This window comes from Balaenoptera ricei, chromosome 5 (assembly GCF_028023285.1).
Source record: "Balaenoptera ricei isolate mBalRic1 chromosome 5, mBalRic1.hap2, whole genome shotgun sequence".
In the NCBI taxonomy this organism is placed as follows: domain Eukaryota; kingdom Metazoa; phylum Chordata; class Mammalia; order Artiodactyla; family Balaenopteridae; genus Balaenoptera; species Balaenoptera ricei.
Genome location: NC_082643.1, coordinates 81,592,783 through 81,606,080, shown reverse-complemented (window position 1 = coordinate 81,606,080; position 13,298 = coordinate 81,592,783). Strand labels below are relative to the sequence as shown.

Below are 13,298 nucleotides of genomic sequence, written 5' to 3'. Positions count from 1 at the left end.
GTGGAACTGAAATATAACCTGGTTCATTGTGGTGCACGATACACGTGTTGGATGGAAAAAAAGAAGGAAGGGAGGAGGGAGTCAGGGAAGGGGAAAGGGAGTAATTGAAGGAGGGAGGAGGATGAAAATGGGAAGAAAGAGGGAAGGAAGGAAATGTACATATATGAATTGGTTGGATCAATCAGCATATTTATAAAGCATGCTTTTTATAAATAGTAATTTGTACATGTAAATTTGTAAATAAAGAAACTTTGATTAATATACAAGATATATGCTCTCCTATAAAGAGTTTAAGAATAAGATACAAATGTAGATAAGATCATGACATAACAAAAAGAAAATCATGAAAGAATTATCACCCCCCCCCATGGTCTACACTCTGTCTTTTAAGCACAATCAAACTCTGTAGTAGGCTCTGTGTTGTTACCAGTCTTTGAGTTTATAGGTTACCAATAATATTCACTGGAATTCTGGGCTACAAAGAATAGGTAAAATGTGTGTCCCAGAGATCCAATTCTTTGAGAAAACATTTACTTTATGATTGGAAAAGCTCTTAGGTTTAGTGAGAAATGAAGCAACCCCATATCTTGGCTCTGAATTATTTGAAAAAAAGAATTGTGCTTACAGTCTCAAAATGGCAGAGCTCTGCTACAGAGTGAAAATAAGGCAAGGAGTGCATTTCTTTTTCCTGTGAAGACAGCAAATATGTAAGCTTCACTGGTTTCTAGTTTTCCTTTTATGAAAATAATCGTTCAATGCTGCTTCAAGTTTATATTATTTAAAAGGTACACTGTATGTGCAAACAGAGAATCTGTGAGGCTTTTCAAAACATGTATGTAAAGCAGAGCTGTTAAGTTTGACAGAGCTTCAGATGCCGAGAGATTGTGTTGAATGCAAAATCAAGTTCTCAATGTGAAAAGTTGAAAGGTAGTTGGATGGGCTTGAATCTTGATAAGGTTCAGCACTGCTTTGTCTCAAGGTGGCAATCAACTCATCTCAGATTCCTCTCAAGGTGTTTTAAGCGATGTCTTGGGACTTTCCCATAAAAAGTTTTTTGGTCCAAAACTTAAATCTGAATGGTAGACTGTTGTGTATTTTTAAATCACAAGTACTATGTTATTATGTAATACATCGATGAAACAATTCAATATCCAAATTCTAAGAGATGATAAACATGTTAAAATGTTTACTTCTATTTAATACACTGATACTTGTATTCTGATAATACCCATCGGTATGCTTGTTGGTGAAAGCCGAATAGAGAATGTAAAAATACAGCAAACATACACCAGCCACAATTTGAATGGAGTTCAGAGAACAGAGATCTTTATTTTTCTTTCCTCTAACTGCAGAGCCTACCACTGGGCTAGGAAAAAATATTAAACCTTAATTTATATTTGGTTTATAGAGAAAGAAATGAATGAACAAAAGTAAAGAACTGTAATTAATTAAAAGTATATCATGAACATATGAAATGTCCAGGGAAACTGATTTTTAATTAACATTCAAAGGTAGGTAGTATTCAAAACTGTGTTAAATCTGACTCCAGAGACATGCGGCAAAGGACTGTCCAGCGGCCACATCCCCAAATTCATTCTCTGTCATTCCCAGTCTGATTTCTAAAGATAGAACTACTTGACCAAGGAGCGTAGATTAAATGGTCAATGTTACTTTATATATAAGACTTAAGTTTGCTGTTAGCTAAAATTAGGGTAATAAAATTCTCACATGAAAAGTAGGACTGGCCATGTTGCTCTGTTTAGAGGTGGCTACACTATGCGCCATACTCTGAACTTTCCTTTTCTCCCACCAGATTTATACCATCTTGCCAGGCTCATGAGGACGTGATTTCCTAGCTCACCCAGTATAGGCCCATGTCTCCATCTCTGAAGCCTGGGACTCCTTGAGACAACTGTCATTACCTGAGAATTACAGCTCAGTGAATCTATGTCCCCTTTAAAATGAAACATGGTCTGGTTCATTGTGGTGCCCAATAAAAAATGTTGGAAGGAAAGAGAGAAGGAAGGGAAGGAAGGAGAGATGGAAGGAAAGAAGTAAGAAGGGAGAGAAGGATGGGAATGTACTTAATGAACTGGCAGAGTCAATTATTACAAAACAGAATTTTTGTAACTATTGTGTTATAACATGTCTGGTAAGGAATTTAATTTGCTATGTAAGGGAGTGTGCTATCCTATAAAGAGTTTAAGATTAAAATTATGATATCTATATTCCCAGGTCTTCTGTTCCTACCTATGAGACCTTAGACAATTTAATGTCTCCGAATGCTGGTATTCTCATAAATTTGATAAATGTAAGCATATCCACTTCAAACACTGTGGAAGGAATCAAGGGAACTCATCTATGTGAGATCAGCTGGCACACCATAGAAACTCATCTTTCCATTTCTCCATAATACTGAGCATCTAAAACTTCTTGTTTTATTTGACATCCATAAAATTCGCATTTATAACTTTATATGTAAGCCAATTTGAATCTCAAGTCTCTGAAGCCCAATTATAGAGGGATGAGAGATGAGTATACTGGCTTGAAATGTAATCAAACCTTTTAAACTACATTATAAATGATAAAACAGCAGCAAAAATACACCCACTCTGACCACAGGCATCCAATTGTCCTTAAAGATAACAAGATTTACCTGGGAAGTCTACCTGGTCCAATAAAGAAATTTTTGTCTGACTAAATGTAAGGAATTACATCCATTAGTAAGTAATCTGTGAAAAGAAAAACAATTTAGTTTGCAATTTCTGATTGTTGGAGCTATGCTAATCTTTCAGGCCTCCAACTCCATCTGCTTTAGAATGCAGTCCTGTTTGCCGCCTGTTTATTTCCCAGTGAATGAAGGGGAAGGATGTTCTTTCCAACGTATGGTTTTCTCAGGCAGTGCTAAAGAACAAATATACTAATTCCTACTGCAGTCTTACACAGCTTCTCGTCAGCTTCCCATGCCAATTTGGGACAGTTATCATTTCTTACAGAGTTGTGTGTGAGTGGTTTTAAGGAATATCCTCTTTATAGTCATCACATAGGAATGCTTTTTTAAAAATAAAAGCACAAGGGAATTCCCTGGTGGTCCAGTGGTTAAGACTTGGCACTATCATTGCCAGGGCCCAGGTTCGATCCTGGGTCAGGGAAGATCCCGCAAGCCGTAAAATAAATAGATAAATAAATAAATAAAAACATGAAAAATTATATATAGGAAGGAGAAGAATTTTTTAGCTAAATCTCACTTGGAGTAACTCTACTGTCTATTAGCTCTTGTGAAAGTTTAAAGAAAACAAGCAGAGATACGGTCATAGGTGAAACTCAGACTTAAGAGCTGGAAAACAGAGTTGACAACATAGGACATCAATCAGTCCGAGGACAACCTAACATTTAACAAGTTAGTGATACTGATGTGCACATGAGATTTTCAGTTTCATAACTTAAACAAACCAACAAAAAAATTAGAAAGTCAAGATGACACAACACTATGATCCCTAGCTATGACCTTCTCTCACTGTGTCAAATCTTAGATTTTAATTCTGGCTTCACCATTCTGGCTTGTTCAAGCTGGGAGACCTTAGTCAAGTGACTTCAAGCTTATCTGAAAAATGATAAGGCTAGTATTAATTTATAAGGCTGTTGTAAATATTAAATTAAATAAAACATGTAAAGTATTTAAATAAATGTTTAAATCTTAAAATGGACGGATAAATTACAGTCAAAATGTTTCTTGGTAAATATGGTTAAAGTTATGTGAGATAACCATTACCAAGATGGCAGAGTATCTACTATTCAGACTAGAGAGTTTATGTGGAGAGTTGATATTCCTGGTCCAGGGTATCACCAACCATAACTAGTGTTTGACAGGCTTTTCTAAGTCCTTTTTCTGTTCCAAGGCAGAACAACTAACCCATACTGGTTTCTTCAGACAGGGTGTTATGGATCAAATTGTGTCTTCCCAAAATTTATATGTTGAAGTCTTAACCCTCAGCACCTCAGAATGTAACCTTATTTAGAAATAAGGTCATTGCAGATATAATTAGTAAAGTTGAGGTAATATTGGGGGTAGAGTGGAACCCTGATTCACTATGACTGATTTCTTATAAAAGGGGAAAATGGACACAGACAAGCACACAGGGAGAACACTGTGTGAAGATGAAGGCAGAGATTGTGGTGATGCTTCAGAAGCCAAGGAACACCAAAGACTGCCAGCAAATCACCAGAAACTAGGAGAGAGGAATGGAAAAGATTCTTTTTCGCAGACCTCAGAAGAAACAAACCCTGCCAACACCTTGATTTTGGACTTTAGCTTCCAGAACTGCGAGACAACAAATTTATGTTGTTTAACCAACTCTTTTGTGTTACTTTGTTATGGCAGTCCTAGCAAACTAATACACAGGTTAAGACTTCCACCTTAATTATTCAATACAAACAACTTGTGTTGGCCTAGAATTACTCTACTCTTTAAATAAATGACATATCTCTGCCCTGATTCATTTTTAAAAGCCTTTAGACAGTGTACGTATCCGTCAGATTTTCAGTAGAAAACAGTCAACAGCCTCAGCTGAGAATTTTTAATGAAGGGACTATCTATAGAGGTATAGGTAAGGCTAAAGGAATCCACAAGATGTTGAGACACTGGGGAGGAATCAACAGCAAGAATCTAATACTGTCCCCCTTGACCTGAAGGAAAAAGGGGAAAAAATGTAAATCATTAAGCCTAGTTGAGAGCTGCAGCCATGAAATAAAGGCTACCAGAGGGAAGCCACCCCCTTAGGAGCACAGCACAGTCAGAACCACATTGAAACAGAGATACAGTAGGAAAAAAATACTCTGATCTATAGGAGCCTCTCATTAGGTAATACCAACCAGAAACCAGAAGGCAAAGAAGTCTAGGTGATACAGTCCCTATAGGGTTCAGTCTTCCAGGCACAAAGCAAGACAGAGAAGGGCAGAGAATGGACCTGCAGGCAAAGGAAGACTAATGGGAACCAGAGTCCTTTATGATGTTGTTGGCTATGAATAACAAATTTCCTGACTAAAAGTGGCTTAAGCAAAATGTAATTATTTGTTTCATTAAAAAAAAATATCTGATGATATAAATTTTAGAGTTGGTTCACCAGTTCAATGATGTCAGGACACTAAACTTCTTCAAGAGTCTCCTAATTTTCTTGCATGGTGAAAAAAGATTTCTGCATTTCCAAACATCACATAATTACACAAGTAAGCTCAAAGCCAAGAGAGCTTTCTCTTTTTGTTCTATTTTGCTAATATGGTCATTTTTCCTGGAAGACTTCCCCTTATATCTTATTGGCTAGATCTAGGTCACATGGCCACCACTAATCCAATCAGTGGCAAAGGGAAATGGAATCATCATGATTGTTTTAAATTAATTATTCATCTCATGGGTCAGGTGCCTCTTTCCTTTATGAAGAGGCTGCCTAGATGATAACAGCAAAAGTGAGGCAAGAAAAAGTCTCAACAAGAAAAGGCAACCACCATGTTCCCTTACTTCCAAGTAAGTCCTCAGGATAAGAGTCTCACTGTACCCTTCCAGTACTTGACAACACCTTCCAATTCTCCTTCTCTTCCTACAGTTCTGATGCTGTTTAGGCTCAACTCTAACTTTTATCATAATTGAAAAGTCAACAAAATCCATTCTAGTCCTGTCTTTGTCACCCATGACCTTAGGAATCACGTAGTTTCTCGCTGCCTCTCTCTGTCTGGGTTTGCTAGTTGCTAATTGAGACATGGTGTTACTGAATGCAAGTCCATGTGCCTAACACTCAGTGAGGCCAAACAATACCAAAACTTCGGAGTTAAGTGCAGAGAAAGGCTTATTGCAGGGCCATGCAAGTTGACAGGTGACTCGTGCCTTAAAAATCCCAAACTCCCTGAAATCTTTCAGCAAAGCCCTTTTATAGGAAAGGTGAGGGAGGGGCTTGGTTAGTTTTTACAAACTTCTAGGTGCCAGATCCTTTGTTCTTGAGGTCAGGTCATGGTCAGGTCAGGATGTTCCTGTAAACCTCCACTAAAACAAAATGTTATTCACTGTCCTGACAAGAAAGAACAAGGCCCCATGACTCAACTTTTGCCCTCCGAGGTCCAGGCCCTGGCTAAGAGGAGGGGGTCCCTGGGTGGGCCGGTTACCCTGCCCCGGAGCATTTGTCCAGCACCCAGTCTGGGTCCTCCCACTAGTGCCCTGGCCTGGATGAGGAGGCAGATCTCAGGGTCCCCAGACCCTGCCCAGCTGTCATCACTGAATGAGCAAGGCACCCAGGACCCAGCCAGCCCTTAGGCTTTTCATTTAAACTGGAGAGAATCATTTGTATAGGATCAGTAGGAATACATGTTGTAGCCTACACCAGTCAGGTTAATTCCCAGCTCACGACAACTGTTCTTCTTTGAGAATAGTCCCAACCACAGAGGTGGACCAGGAGTAATGATGTGCAATGTCCTTGCCACTTAACCCTGACCTCTGGCCATCTCCTAGGGGTAGACAACTGATCTAAGCTGTACCAGTTTTTGAAAGTTGAATGGAGAGACTGAAGCTGGCTGAAGCTGTTACCTTAATGGCAGTGTCCATATACTCCAGTTGCCGAGGCCTCCGTGGACTCTGACCATGGAGACTGCCACCGCCGTTAGGTCGCGGAGATGGGGACGTGGGGGAGAGGTTTGCCGCTGCTTCAAGGCCTGGGCCCGGCCAGTGGGAGGCCCTGGCGAGGGCTCTGGAGCTTTGCAGGACACAGCCCTCAGCCTGTCCCTGGGCCCCCAAGCTCACCTGCCGGCCCCAAGCCTGGAGGGCCTGGAGGTCCCCGGGGAGAAGGCTGCAATCCACCTGTCATTGCACTCTCTGCCGCCAGGACCACTGCCCACCTGACTGTTGGTGGAGCCAGGCATCTAACCTCAACGTTAACGCTGCACGCCCACCCCGCACCTGTTATGACGGTTTGACTTCAAAATATCATTGTCACTTTTGTCATTGTCATTGTGAAACGCGGACAAAGTTGGAAAATATCAAGTTGAAACTGCTTTTTAAATAAGAACAGAGATTTAGTTAAAAAACTAATATTTCAAAAAAGTCAGTGTCGGTGATAATGTGAAAATAGTGCCAATATAAGAATCAGAAAGCCTGATTCTAAGCTCACTTCCTATTGACTTACAGTGTGAACTTCATTCAGGAAGTCTCGTAAGCTCTCTGGGCCTGTTTTCTTCATCTAGTAAATGAAGGTATTAGGCTAGAATGCTAACAATACAACTAACTCACAGAATATCTGTGAGCAGTCTGTGATGTTGATGACATTCTAGAATTTAAGATCTACAAATAACAGTAACTAACATCTGTTTAAACGTTTCAGCTTACTAAATGCTTTTATAAATGAAGGGAGAGGCAGAATTGTTGACTGTGTTTGCCAGTACCTTCGAAGTTTGAACTTAACACATCTGCTTTGATATTTCCCTGTATTCTATTGAATATTAATATACTAATATTGTGTGCCCCCGTTTCATAAAGTACAAGCTAGCCTAAATGGGTTAGGTTTATTTTCATTTAATGAGCCAATCCCCTGATGCCAGCTGGTTGCCAGCTTGTACAGGTGGAGATCGTGGTGTATACTCGAAGAGCAAGAGAGACTCCTGTCTTCAAAAACCCTTACACAGTTACTATCATTCCCTCACATTTCCTTCAAGCCTGGCAAATTCACAGTGGTCAAATGTAAGCCTCTGATTTAATGACAATGTCACCTTATTATTTTCATATTGGAGGAAAGCTAGCCTTAGAACAGTCTAAATAATTGACTTATATTGGTATATTTTGAATCTTAAAAAGCCTAAGCCAAGTTCAAAATGTTCTCAATTACATGTTCCTAAGGTTTTCTGAGTATATACACCTCCGTTTCTGCAGAGCATGTAATACTTTTAAGCTATTAATTTACCAGACTCCCAAAATAATGCAAGAAAGATATGTCCTTCTTAAAGCAGTCCTTAAGATGATCAAATGTCTTGATCTCCCTGGTAAAATGACAACTGATCTCTTACTTTCACATGAAACATATTAAGTTTAAAGAAGCAAGGTTGTGTCATTGCAGTATTTTCTCATCAGAAATCTACTTCAAAAATAAGGATAAAGACAGCTTTAAACATCATTTGGTATTTACTGTAGACACCTCTGAGGCTCTGTAATTTTCCACAAAAAGCCCAGAAATATATATGCTGCATTATTGGAATATGCAACAGACAGAGTTTTATGAGTCCAGGGATTCATGTGTCTGTGAGACTTTGGAAATATGCATTAAACAGTATAAACAATATAGCTTATGTAATCTTCAACTGATAAACAATTTAAAATACTAAAATGTATACAATATTTTATCACTAAATTCAGACACATTTTAAAGTCTCTATGCATTCAACCTTTGCCATAAATACATCTGATTAATATATGCATCAGTAGAATTTGTGCTTCAGAAATGTTTCTCAAACCTAACTTTCACAAAACCTCCTCCCACCATTACGGTTATTTAGAACAAGGATTATACATTTACCACTATTTGGATTCAATTTACTCACAGAAATCATTCTTTCTAGCCATTTCCCAGTGAACTAAGGGTGGGCCTGTTTTGTGAGAATGTTCTGAATGCTTTGGAGCAGGGCTCAGTCATGCCTATGTCAAGTCAAGCATCATGGCCTGAGGCTGGAGGCCAGATCATAGAATTTTCTGTAGTTGGACTGGTTACTAGTGTTATTGTTGGAAGGTGTAAACAAATTATCTTGGAACTGAGTCTTGAGTCTTATTTTGGAGCCCTTTTCACATTATTGCTAATAGACAGTTATTCTCTCTCCACCTGGAATTGTGTATGTCTTGACACCCCTCCCTGCTCCTCCCTCTGAAAAGTGAGTGAGTATATCACCTCAGGAAAACAATAGCTTCTTGTCTAACTACAGTAGAATCAGAATCCTCTTATTGTGTTTTATCATCAAAGGACTTGAAGAACTAAAAGGAAATCTAAATTGAAACATGGAAAAAGAGATTGTAATGAATGTGGTAGGCCCATTCTTTTCTTGACCCGCAAAACATGACACCACACATTCAGAACTTGTGGGGAGAGCAAGATTAAGTAACTTACCATACTACTTCTCTAATTAGAATGTTCCAAAAAGGAACATGGAAAGGAAGATGTTCTGTAACACACAGTCTGTTACCAGATGTTACCAGAGCCTGCCTCAGTCCAGGGAAGAAGGGACCATCACTTTTCCACTTATCCCAAATATCACCAGTGATCTGAGTACTTCAAGGAGGATTTAATCAGTTCTTCACTCAAGAATGTGATGGTTAGTACACAGAGCAAAGTAGAGCATCTGGGGTTTATAAGGAGAGGGACAGGTACTACTAAAGGGGAGAATCAGAGTGTGTGTCTGGTCCACCAGCTACACTCTGCACAAACTCCGTCACTTATTAATAATAGAGAGAAAGGTAACAGACGGTCCCTACATTCTCAGAAGATGTTTTACAAGTTTTGTTTGTTTGTTTGTTTTTTAGTCACCATTCTTTCTCCCCTTATTCTTCAAGTCTTTTCTCTTGAAACATCTCTGCTTTTGGTCTCCCGGAGGAAAATGCAAATGTCAGTGTTTGTTCTTTCAAATGTCTCACAAATTTTACAGACCCATTGCTTGTTCTTGGTGCTTTTCCTCTAGCCAGCACATTTTGGAACTGCCTAAAAGTGTAGAGTCTGTTCTTGTGATGATTGGCTCATCCTGAATCAACTGAAATAAGCTGCTCCTCAAGCTTGCTGGGGAGAATGGGAAGGAGAACACAGGGCAGGGGAGATGACAAGGGGGTTAACTGTTGGCTTTAGTTTGTTCTTGCATAATTTGTTCTCCACATATATTCTCGATATTAGAGTCATCTCTCCACCAAAAGGATTTGTTTCTTCCAAAGATCTGTATGTGACCACTGTAAATAATTTTCATACTCCATTTATCCAAACAGTTAATTCCTTGCATACTAGTATACCCTCCTAATGATCCAATGAGAACATTTGCACACTCCCTGATCAACATTACATCCTGTCCTTCTTCACCTCTCTCACTAATTCCTGTTGATTTTATTTAACATATATCTCTCAGCTCTATTTTTATCTGTTCTAAAACTGTATCTTCTCCAGGACTATAGAAGTTCCTCATAACTTGTTACCCAGAGTTAGCCAAGCCATGAGGTTAAGTGCACCTGACTTCCAAGTCTGCCCAAGACTTTTGACCCATACTGCAAGAAGTTAGGGTCCAATTACAAAGTTAGAGGGAAGAGTCCACACAAAATCGCCCTACCTGACACTAACCGCAAATTTGGAGGGTGTATTAGTCAGGGTTTTCCAGAGAAGCGGAACCAATGGTACGTATATGTAGAGAGAGAGAGAGAGAGATTTTAAGGAACTGACTCATGCAATTGCAGAGCTTTGTCCAGTCCAAAATTTGTAGGTAGGCTAGCAGGCTGGAGGGCTAGAGAAAAGTTGCAGGTGGAGGTCCAAAGGCATTCTTTTGGCAGAATTCCTTCTTGCTCAGGGGAGGTCAGTCTTTGTTCTATTAAGATCTTCAACTGATTGGATAAAGTCCACCCACATAATAGAGGTTAATCTTTTTTACTCAAAATCCACTGATTTAAATGTTCATTTCATCTAAAAAACACCTTCACCAAAACATATAGAATAATGTTTAACTAAATATCTGGGCATCCTAGCCCAACCACATTGAAACATGAAATTAACTATCAGAGAGGGTTTCCCAAAACCATCCTCAGGTTTGACAATTTGCTAGAAAAATTCACAGAGCTAATGAAAACCTATCATACTCACGGTTATGTTTATTACAGGGAAAGAAAACAGAAATTCAGCCAAAAGAAGAGACAGGGAAGAATCTCAGAGTCTCCTCAGAATGTGTCACCCTCTCAGTTTTCATGTGTGACAATCTGCACAGAGTACTGACAACCCAGGAAGCTCACCCAAACTTCAGTGTCCAAAGTTTGTATTGGGAATTCATTATGTAGACATGACAGACTGATCAATTGCCCATGTGTTTGAACTCAATCTCACTCCTCTCTGGAGGTCAAGCCAATATTATGCGGGCCAAGGAGCCCATCACAGGTCATGCCACTAGCATGAACTATCAGGTATCATCCCTGGGGCCTGCTGTAAGTAACAAAGACACTCCTATCACTCAGGAAATTCCAAGGATTTAGAAGTTACCTGACAGGAGCCAGGAACAAAAGCCAGACCTTTCTTTGGGTGGGGCTAAATTCCTCACTATTAATAATAATTAATTAATAATTCCTCATTATTCATTTTCATCCACACTTGACTCCTTCTTGTCAGTCTGCTCTTTATATATCCCACAGCCACAATGATGTGCCCTTCACAATTTCCTATTGGTCCCACAGCAAAATATTAACAAAACAGGAACAAAAAGTCGTGTTCCTAACTCTTTCCCCAGCCTCATTTTGAGTCATACTCCACTCCAGTTTCTCTGCTGCAGTCATGCAATCCTTCTTTAATCCCTTTATCATAAGAACTTTGCAAGGGCTGATTCTTCAGCATAAACTGCTTCTTCCCTCTCCTCTTTGCTGTTAACTAGTACTGACACCTCTCATTTCTTAGCCATTACTAAAGCTGTAGTTTTGATTATATAATTAAAATTTTCTTTCCCACAAGATCTTCCTTCACCTGCATCCAGCAGGAATCTTGTTGATGTTTGCTCTTCGGTATATCCCAGCATTAAACACAGTTTATTATATAATAAATGTGAATTAATAAATGTTTACTTTAACTAACCAAGGTCATTATGCTCAAACTGATTCACCCCAATCCTAGGAGTGTGACTTGGTGAATAAACTCATTCTCCCCATCACATGATCAGCACATATTTGTGGAGCAGTTAAGTGCAAAGCTTTGTATAACTGGAATCCATGGTATACAAAACAGTGCCAATGGGGGAAGATATTTAGAACCATCATGTTATGTAGCTGGAAGTAACAAAGAAGTGGGCTCCATTACCAATGTGATTGATATCAATCTTTCCCTATTTCAGGGGAATTGTAACTATAAACAGCCTGACAAGTTCATTCAGATACCTAGAAATGAACTAATATTATTACCTTTAACTCTGGTTTGAGTTTGTTTTCTGTTCAGGATCACAGAATTAGTGAGGCACAAATTGACAACAAACTACCAACAGGAATCCTCATGAGATGTGGGTAATGAGTTGTGTTGATCACAACATTCTCTCATTATTTGTTCACATACACCCTAGTGTGTCATCTCAGAACACACATTCAGAGATGGATAAGCCAGAGCTTGCTTGTGCATTTGCTTCTTTCTTTCCAACACAGATGTTTGGTGGCACTCAGGAGACAGGGCATTGCGCTAATACTGTGCCACGTTTCTGTTTGTGTTTATCTTCAAATATATCTAACTGGTTTGAAGCCATGAATTTTTTTAGCCATAATTACAATTACAGCTCTGGGTGACATTGTGGATGGCTTACTATGTTTCTAAAAAGGTAGGAAAGTTTGCTTCTGGGAATTAGTGAGTGAATGTAATGATTCTAGAGGCAACAATATGTATCATAAAGAACCCAAATCAATACTTTTATGGTAGAAGTTGATGTGTTTGCTGCTGCTTTCTTTTCTAAGTTAAAAAAATCAGAATTGGGATAAACAGCTAACATTTGCACAAGAGCTGGAAATTCTAAATACATAGGTTATTTCTAAAGAAAATAGAATATATAGAATTTGAGAAACTATGCAGTGAATTCTTCACTTATAGAAAATAGCTTCGCTTGTCCAGACATTCAAATACCCTGAAATACAACTTCTACTTGAGCGCCCTACTTATCTTTTTTTTTTAATTATATGTTTCAGGTGTACAGCATTATAATCTGACATCTGTGTACACTACAAAATGATCACCCCTATAAGTCCAGTTACCATTCATCACCTTAGAGTAGACTCCCTCCACACATTTCACCTACTCCCAACCCACTTTCCCTCTGGTAACTACTAATTTGTTCTCTGTACCTATGAGTTGTTTTTTTTTTTAATTAGATTCCACATATGAGTGAAATAATATGATATTTGTCTTTGTCTGACTTATTTCACTTAACATAATACCTTCGAGGTTTATCCATGTTGTCACAAATAGCAGGATTTCATTCTGTTTAATGGCTGAGTAGTATTCCATTGTATATATATACCATATTTTCTTTACCCATTCATCCATCAGTGGACCCTTAGGTTGTTTCCATATCTT

The 13,298-nt window shown here is 38.8% G+C and overlaps 1 non-coding gene across 1 annotated transcript; it reads left to right on the top strand.

The window, feature by feature from the left end:
• Window positions 1-3,081: 3,081 nt before the first annotated feature.
• On the top strand, window positions 3,082-3,153 carry TRNAD-AUC (transfer RNA aspartic acid (anticodon AUC)). The gene has a single exon. It is a non-coding gene; the product is annotated as a tRNA-Asp (tRNA).
• Window positions 3,154-13,298: the final 10,145 nt, after the last annotated feature.